Source organism: Triturus cristatus, chromosome 7 (assembly GCF_964204655.1).
Source record: "Triturus cristatus chromosome 7, aTriCri1.1, whole genome shotgun sequence".
NCBI classification, from domain to species: Eukaryota; Metazoa; Chordata; class Amphibia; order Caudata; family Salamandridae; genus Triturus; species Triturus cristatus.
The window spans coordinates 641772911-641782153 of NC_140590.1; positions in this window are offsets into that span (position 1 = coordinate 641772911).

Genomic DNA, 9243 nt, shown 5'->3' on the forward strand with positions numbered 1-9243 from the left:
AGTTTGAGCCAGTGGTTGCAGGTGGGGTGCAGAAGCACTCATCTTTGGGAACTGTGGCTTATATTCATCATCTGACCCAGAAAATGAGTGAGAAAGGCAGAGAAGACGGAAAAAAAGAGAAAGATTAAAAGAGTGACAGAGGGAGAACACAGGTGGGGAAAAGAACCTGCAAGAGAAGAGTGAGATAAAGCGGGTGCTGGGAGAAAGGCATAAGGTGGAATCAAGACTAGAGAGCCTTGGTATTCGGCAACCCCGACATTCAGCTGCACTAGCGGAGAGCTGCTGCAAAAAACTTTGGGCCCTGGGCATATATTCTTTTACAAATTAAGCACTGGTGGACTTTATTCTAGCAACAGCGGTCAGGAGGCCTGTCCCACCTACCATTTCTTTTGCATCTTCCACTCTTGGGCCTTCGATGAGTGGGACTTTCTGCTTGTTCTTCAGTGATATGGTATGAGAATGCTGCAGTACCTGTAGTGAATAGTGCTTTTATAGGGCTGGGCCGCTCTTCTGAGTTCGGAAGGTCTTTTCTACAGGGAGTGACAGCCACTGGTAATAAGAAGCTTCCACGCGGCAATTCAATTGCAGTTGTGCTGCGTGAAGGTCTGAGATGCTGTAGATGTTTCTGACCCAGACAAGATGCTCTTTTTTTGTCTGCTTTTTACATCCAGTGGTGCAAGAGGCTTCAAGTCCAAGGTGCCCTCCAATTCCCTTCTGGTACTTTCAAAAAGAGATAGTTTGGAAGCGAGGAATAAAAACTATCCAAAGATTCAGGACTAGTGTCATTTCTTGCCCAACCAGTGTTGGATTCCCACATGCTGGCCTTACCCTTAGCAGCCAAAGACCGGCTCAGTGCTTGCAGCGGAGGCTTCATCGATGTTATGCTTTCCTCCTCCTTGCCATATAGCTACTTTTGAGCCTCTTCAGCATGTGCTGATGTGGAGGACACTAACAATGACCTAAAGCTGGAAGAAAGCAGATGGATGAAAAAGCTCCCCCTGTTTACTGTTACAGTGCCAAAGAGTAAGCCTAGATTATTGAAGGGGCAGAGAGCACTCAGACAGCTCCATAGGTGCAAACGCAAGCGAAAGAGAGAAGAATTTGTTTTAGATAATGATGGGAGGATTATATCTTTAGATATTTTTCTTAAGAAAAAGTTGACCCTGGTTACTGAAGGCTCTGCGCATTACACACAGAGCATTGGACTGACTGTGCTTCTGTACGGAGAGCCAGTGTAAGGAGCATAGGAGAAATTGTCAAATTTTTCTAAACGAAGAAGGACCCTGAATACATCCCTCTGATGATGGTTAGTGTAAACGTGATGACAATGATACATGCTATCATGAGGCAGTGTATGTGTTGTCTGTATGTGATGACAGGGCATTGTATATGAGAAGATGATGATGCAGAGAGCTTGCTATGGTAGTGCGGTGAAAATGTGACGGTGATATTACAGTGTGCGTGTGATGACGTGGTATTTTTGTGAGTTCATGGTGATGTGTGCAGGTGATTAGGGCACTGTATATGAGAAGATGATGATGTAGCATGCACGCAGTAACAGTACATTGGACATTTTATGGCAATGATGATGCTGTGTCCACAGTGGGGGATGAGTGCCTATACACGTGTAATAGACAAGACAGAGAGAGTAAGGAGATAGAAGTGCATGCATGGAATATCCTAGCAGACAGAGAACAGTGGAAAGGGTCTACAAGACTCCAGAACATCTGAGGGCTGGTGCTCGAGCTAGACAATCAATTGCATTCTTATTTGTTTTGATATTGTTGCACCATTGTCAATAACTGTGTATGTTAGGTTGTATTTTGTTTGCTAACTGTATGAGAATATAATGTCGTTTAGGCAATTAACTGCATTTCGCCAATAAAATCTGATTTACAAAAAAGACAGTTGATAAGTGATATGTGAAAAGACAACGATTTCACATCATGGTCCACAAATGAGCTGAAAGACAATCTGTATGAATGGAGAAACGACCCTATATATTTTCCTTTCTTTACTTTATAAACATTAGGAAATATATGCATGCAGTTTGATTATTTTGCTACTAAATTGTAACATTTGCTTCGGCAGGATTATTAATTTCTCACCATTTATTTAACTTTCCTCCTTCCCCCCAGGCCTGCAGAAATTTGTATGCACTTCTACTTATTTCCACATGTTATTTTAGTATTTGGAGTAGCTCAAAACTTGGTCACTACTCTTGGAAAACACTGCACTAGTAAATAAACTGTGTTCTGTTAAACCCAGTAACTAACTGCGAATAAACTGATGTGGAGAAAAAGCTTATTCAATTGTATCATGCATCTGTTTATTAGTGCATTATCTGCTGTAGGAATACCTGTGGGTTTTTATTTAAAGTGTAGAATGTTGCAGTCCTGAACAACAAACATAACCCAGACCGCAACTGGATCCAGTAGTCAACAATGTGTAACTGGTAAAATAGAAACAGGAACTTCACTAACGTGTTCCGGAAACGAGGGTACAAGTGTGACCTCTTTGAATAATCAGAGTAAACCGAAGCAAGTTTAAATGTGAACTAACTATGCCCTTGTTGAAGAAGAAGCCTTGAGATAGGTTTGCCAGGGGCGGCTCCTCCATTAGGGCGGAGGAGCGTCGCCCAACTGCTTTCACCCAGTGCGAGAAGCAGAAACAAAAAATTTGTATTTTAAATACCATTTTATGTTTCTGCTTCTCGTGCTGCGAGAAAGCAGAAGTGTATGTCAGGTTGGGGGCGGGCTGTCTGGTGAGTCGGTCGGGGAGAAGTGGCTTGCCCAATGATGTGGGCCCTGACTGTTTGGTCGGCCCTCTGGGACCGACCAAACCAGTCATGTGCACTCTGCATTTTCTCTATGTAGGCTGCAGCCTATAAATAGAAAATGGCCTCCCCATAGGCACCCAGCTGGGCCCGGTCCCCACCAATCACAACGCTGCCATTGCAGTGTTGTGATTGGCTTAGGGGACGGGCGGGAGGCTGCCTGCTTCCTGTTCCTGCTGGAGGCAGGAGAGTTGGAAAGCAGTAGGAAAACGCGGAACCTGGCCAGGAGCAGTGGCAGCGCAGGACCCGGCAGGGTAAGTTTTTAAAAAAAATTTTTAACCCCCCGCCTCGCGAAAATCCTCCCACATGCCCCCCCACCCGCAAGTCATGCTGGCTGCGACTGTTGCCTATTAAGTGTGCTAGATTTTGAAAGTGAAGGGGATGCCGCCTATATAAATATTGTTGTGTGTGCATTGGGGGAACGGAAATAAACATGCTTCAAATGAACCTAACACGGCCATCGTTGTGTTTGTAAACCCTGCTGTTTGGCATCAAACAAATCTATTTTAACACACACACTGTGTGAATGTGTGCAGCTCCTGCTCTGACCCTATCGATACACAATCCCAGCGCACTCTACCTCGAGCTTCTGGACTCGCCCTGCTGCCTGACGAGGGTGTTAGCGTAATGGTCCCAGCTGACAGTGTCTATATAGAAATGCCCCCTTCTATGAAATGAGGTCTCCCAGAAACTCCAAACTTGCATCAAGATTGGGGCTCATGGTGGTGAAGGAATCTGTGGGGATTCCAAGTCCTCTCTTCAAAGGCTCCATGTCACCCGGCCTTGATCTTCATGCCCCAGCGCTGACTGCTGCATTAAAGCATGTTGCGGTCCTGGCACAGAGCTGTGGACTAGTGTTGCCCGCAGGCGCCAACTACACCAGTTCTGATGCTGCTTCATGTTGTTTCTATTGGTGAACAGCATGGCAGCAGCACCCGTATTGGATGGGGCTGTCAGACACAGCGCTCATGTAGTGACTAGGAGGCTGTGTCTGTTTTCTCCCGGCTCTTAGCCCATCGCAGATTGTGAAGAGACAAAATACGCATGTCAGATTGGCTGTGGGAAACAAAACTGGCAAACTGCCATGCGCACTTCAATTCACTGCAATGTGCAGGGTGGCTTCCAAACATCATGCTTGGACAGCCCACAGTACGTCATCGGTGCGTTGATGGAAATCATGGCCGGACCATAAATAAATTGGTTAAAACTGTGAAAATATATATATTTTGTATGTGATGGTTGGTGCACGTAGGGGGGGCAACGCCCTGATGCTCCTGTGGATGGTCTTCCCCTGTGTGTCCATGAGATGGTGACATAGTGCTAATACAGATATGTTGATGCAGCATATACGTGATACCACTGCAGCGTATAAGGTACTCATGTTGAGACGGTACAGAGCTTAGCATAGCAATAAATGGATGGGGTTACATTACAAAGTATCCGTAGAGAAGGAGGACGATAGGTATCTGATTCTTCAGACTGCTTCCTTGTTGTACACTGTGAGGTGTTTCCATGCACTATCCTTCCCAGTCACTGTAGAGCTTTACCTAATTGTATACAGAGCAGCGGTAATGGCCTTATCATGTTTTGCCCTACTACAAAATTTATGAAAGCTTTCAACATGAAACAGGAATACACATTCTGTAAATATTTGAAGCGTCCACTCAGCTGAACCCAAAGTGTTTAGACATTCCAAATCCCACGAGAATTTAACTATCAATACAAAACAAAAAATATTTTCAGTAAGAAAAGAGTTTATTAAAAAACAGGAGGATTGCGGAAGTACAGTGAACACAATTGTGAAATACGGCAGTGACGAAAAGGGTTCATATTGGTGAACTGCTCAATAAATACCAATGTGGAGTGACATGGCAGTTTAGCCCTTCTGGAACATTATAACAAACAGAAATAGTGTACAAGGAAAATTAGTTAGATGTTAGTCAATAGTCGCTAGGTGTGTGGAAGCAATGGACTTTGGAAACATTGGGCCTCTGGACGTTGAGGTTATTAACATTGCGTGTTGTCGCTGTTAACGTTGAGTGTGGAGGTTGTTAACATGTGTTGGTGTTGCTAACATTAAGTGTGGAGGTTGTTAGCATGTGTTGGTGTTGCTAACGTTGAGTATGGAGGTTGTTAACATGTGTTGGTGTTGCTAACGTTGAGTGTGGAGGTTGTTAACAAGTGTTGGTGTTGCTAACGTTCAGTGTGGAGGTTGTTAGCATGTGTTGGTGTTGCTAATGTTGAGTGTGGAGGTTGTTAACAAGTGTTGGTGTTGCTTACGTTCAGTGTGGAGGTTGTTAGCATGTGTTGGTGTTGTTAACGTTGAGTGTGGAGTTTGCTAACATTGGCTGCTGGTGATGTTAAAGTTGAGTGTTGTTAACAGAAGAATACTCTAAGGCTGTAGTAGCCATGACACGGGATGGCTGGGACAGAGGCAGGCATCTTATTAGCCAAAGTTGACTGCAGTGGCAGAGGTGAGCAGCGCTGAATGGCCTCCCTTATGTACCGGACGTAGCCGAATTGCTTTATTTATAGGGAAGCCCACATGGGGATACACAGAAGAGGATGGATTATTTATGTGTTTTCCAAAGAGTTTTTGGTTCTGTTGTATTCGGTTAATAGGCATGCTCTCCATCTGTCAACTTCATCCAACTTTGATCAAATTCCTTCTCTCACATGTCTCCTGCCAAGAGAATTTAAAGCTCGGTGCCAGATATGCCATGTTTGCACTAGAGATAGGTTTACTTTGGAGCAAAATAGTTTAAGCAAGGCTAGTTGAAAGTGCAACCTTCTGAAACTAGCGGGCACACCACTATACCTAGACTTACCAATGTCTGACAGACGCTAGACTCTAGAATTATATCAATATTCTCGCACCTATGCTTTTTCCAGGCAACTCATGGTACTGCTATGCAAAATATCCAACAGAGAATCACACAAGACATTGAAACACATTTTGACTGCAGTATTAATTCAGACATGGTAAAACTTTTATCCAGAGCCTCTGGGAAGTACACAGGGATGCTGCTTCTCTCAGTGCCTATAGGAAGCAGCGGAAAGGATTTGCTGCAGTGGAAAAAAACAACAGTTCATAATAAAGTCAATTTTTGGATTGCTCTCATGGTGGGCATAAGTTTTACAAAAGGCGAATTGAGTATTCGGTGCACCAAAGTGCAAAGCAAATTTCAGTACTGGAATGCAAATCAGACCTTGGTGAAATATGACAATAAGAAAAATAAGAAAACTTTCCTAGATTGAACACAGAAATATGAATCCATTTTGGACACACATCGTGTGGGTGATAGACCGAGAATGCCAAAGGAGGTATGAAGCTCAGGCCAGAAGGCAGAAAGTTCACATTTCAATGCATTCTTCAAGGTAAATCTAGTGGTTTAAACAAAGGTGCTCAAAACTTTTGTACTCTCACAGTGATCCTTAAAGTACCAAACAAGTGTGGTTGTGTGTGTGTACACGTTCCGCAGTGTAAAAGAAAGCAAGCTTCACCATGACAATTACTACGCCGAGCCATCAGTAACTGCTATACTCTGTCGGCCATTGGACCATATTTCCTGTTTCCCACTGCACAGAGGTGAAATGGGTTGGTTTTAAGTCTGTAGATATCTCCAACATAGCTACCGATGCAGTGTCATCCCCTGAATTATAACTGGCCAAAGCCAGCAGTACTGGCATTTCTACCATTGTGGTTGTCAACATCAGTCTCCAGCTACCACCCCACCCCAGCCTACGACTAGGACTACTTCAGCTCTCTCTGATGGTGCCCCCATCAGAAAGAACGAATGTTTGGGGGTACCTGCTAAAGCCCTGCCTCTTCCTGGTACATCTGACAGTAGGGAAAGTTAAGGTTTGGGAGTGACAGTGGTCGGGGTGGGATACCGCCATCTATACTCTTGATGACTGAAATGTTGGCGCTGCATGCAGTTTCTTCCCTTGGTGCAGGTGGTGTTGTCCTACTGCGGGTAAATACTAGTAGTGTCATTAATGAAGCTCTGCTTGGTTTCCAGGTAATATTCACATTAGGAACAATGAGCCAAACTACCATTGACATACTTTGGGGGGGCAGATTTACTTTTGACTTTCAACCACTACACGGTTTGTTTTGGTTGATTGTTTGGTTTGCCCAGCCTTTAGAAAAAGCACAGGCTCAGTGCCGGAACCTGCCCTGCCTGTCAGAAAGGTTTACAAAAACAAACAGGCTTACTACAATATCACCCTAAATCTAATTTTCTTCAGGGGATAGAGCTACCACTACAACAAACACAAACACCAACTCATCATGTCTACTGATTAGTTAAAACAATGCGATGGGAACCGTGAGTATAAGGAACCACATTCAGTCCTACAGTATAAGGATATGGATATGCGCAGTGTGACGCATGAGAGTACTCAAAATGCTTATCTTGCAGTATCCAGGGTCTACTGTGGCTCAGTTAAATGCTGATTGATCTGACTTTCGGAAAGAAGTCAACACCCTTTAAATCGTAAGCGTTTGTCTCCTTATATAAGAGAATGTCGTGCACGGCATTTGTAGGTGGTGCCATAGTATTGCTGTTCATCCGTTTAATAACCAATTGGGGCAAGCTAAAGGTGCCACTTGTGATACGGGGCCACCTGGCAGCTACATCACTCCTCAACCCCATTTCTGAGACTTATAACTCTCCTTTTTAAATATAACATTCCTGTAACTAATGTCAATGGCCGATTTCGTCCAGCCTGCTGATTCTTTGTAACCCATGATTGATTGATTTCCCTTTTAACTGGTAATATAGTTTCTGGATTGTTTGTAACACGGGGTTTGTTATGCCTACGTTGCATGTGTCCTACTGAGTGCATGCCGAGCTTGAGATGTTGGCTGCTGGATGGGGTTCTGGGTTAAAGTCTTGAGCCGGAAAGCAGGAACAAAGCAACCAAATCTTCCAAGCTTCCTAAAACGAGGAGGATTAGTTGTAAGGCAAAGTTTAGCAGGATGACCTTTTTAGCAGAATGCAACAAGCACAGAGGCCCCTCATGCCACTGCTTGAAGTGGGATAACATTAGCAGCCATGACGAGAGGGGAGAAGAATGGCCACTTAGGTACATACCCCTAAGGCTTCCCTTTGATGGTCTGTGGAGCTTTTCCTTTGGGAGAGCTTAAAAATCACTTATGTTGAAATGCGCAACCAGAGGATGGATTTCAAAAGATGTGTCACCAATGTGAGCCTTCCGAATAAGACAGACTTCAGTATCATGGATTATCTGACAATCATGTATCAGACCTTTGAAAGACCCAAAACAGAGAGAGCTCCCACTCGCCAATCCACTCCCAGAGAGGTCTGTCACCACAGAAGTCTAATGATAGAGAGTACAAATTCTATGTAACAGCATTAGTGAAAATAAACAAGCTGAGGATGCAGGCTTAGTTCAAGAATCATCTCATACAAGTTGAAATGGAGGTCACAGGATCGAGTGAGATGAAGTAGAGACTCAACAGAGATGTTAAAAAGGCTCTATGCTAGTTAGGATCATTGTGGGACCACGCACATCATACATCTAGATTTAGACAGTAGAGATTAGCATACTCTTAACCCAACTGGTAAGATAAGAATCAAAGTATTTGAATGAAATATTCCTCAAAGTATCCAGGTGGTCAACCAAAAAGTATGGTCAGCGATGCCCAACCCCGCTGTGAGATCTCAAAGAATCAGACTGCAGATACCAACAAGAGATTATTCAAAGCCACTCAAAGGACCAACTCCATTCTGCAATTAGGTGCGAAACCAACCTCAGCACTAGCCAGGTGATAGTCATATTAAATAATGTCTGAATATTGTGGCTACCAAGGCCTCGAAGATTTAAGTTCCATACAATAGCAATGGCATAGGTCAGTGTTGTCCTGCCTTGCTTTTTTTCAAAAGGGAATTCACAGTCCGAAATTGAAAATTTAGTAGGAGCGCTAGCTATTTCAGAATGTAACCAATTTATGGGAAACTTGACAATATGGCATGCGAAATATTTTTCAGAAGATACAGCTGAACCTATATTGTTGCACATTGAGGTTTTCATTTGGCTTGTTGCTGCCTTGTCTTACCGCCAATTTGTTCAGGAACGCAACTGATCATTGCAGTGTAATTTGATTTTAAATCATTATGCTGGATGAAATTGTCTTCTTATCTTTTTTACTGTCTTATTGTAAAGTGAGCAAATATTGAAAGATAAAATATTTCAAACAAAAGTGCAACACCTAATTGTTTTCCACTCCACGAATTGAAAGTATTGAGCCACTTAAATTCTGGCTGTGAGGGCTTTATTGTTTTGCTTCTATCTTAGGCCCTGTGATGTTCAACAAACGTTACTGTTGCAGTTCCATTATATCTCTGTGTCGTCTAACATGTCCCACTCGTTTGTAAAAC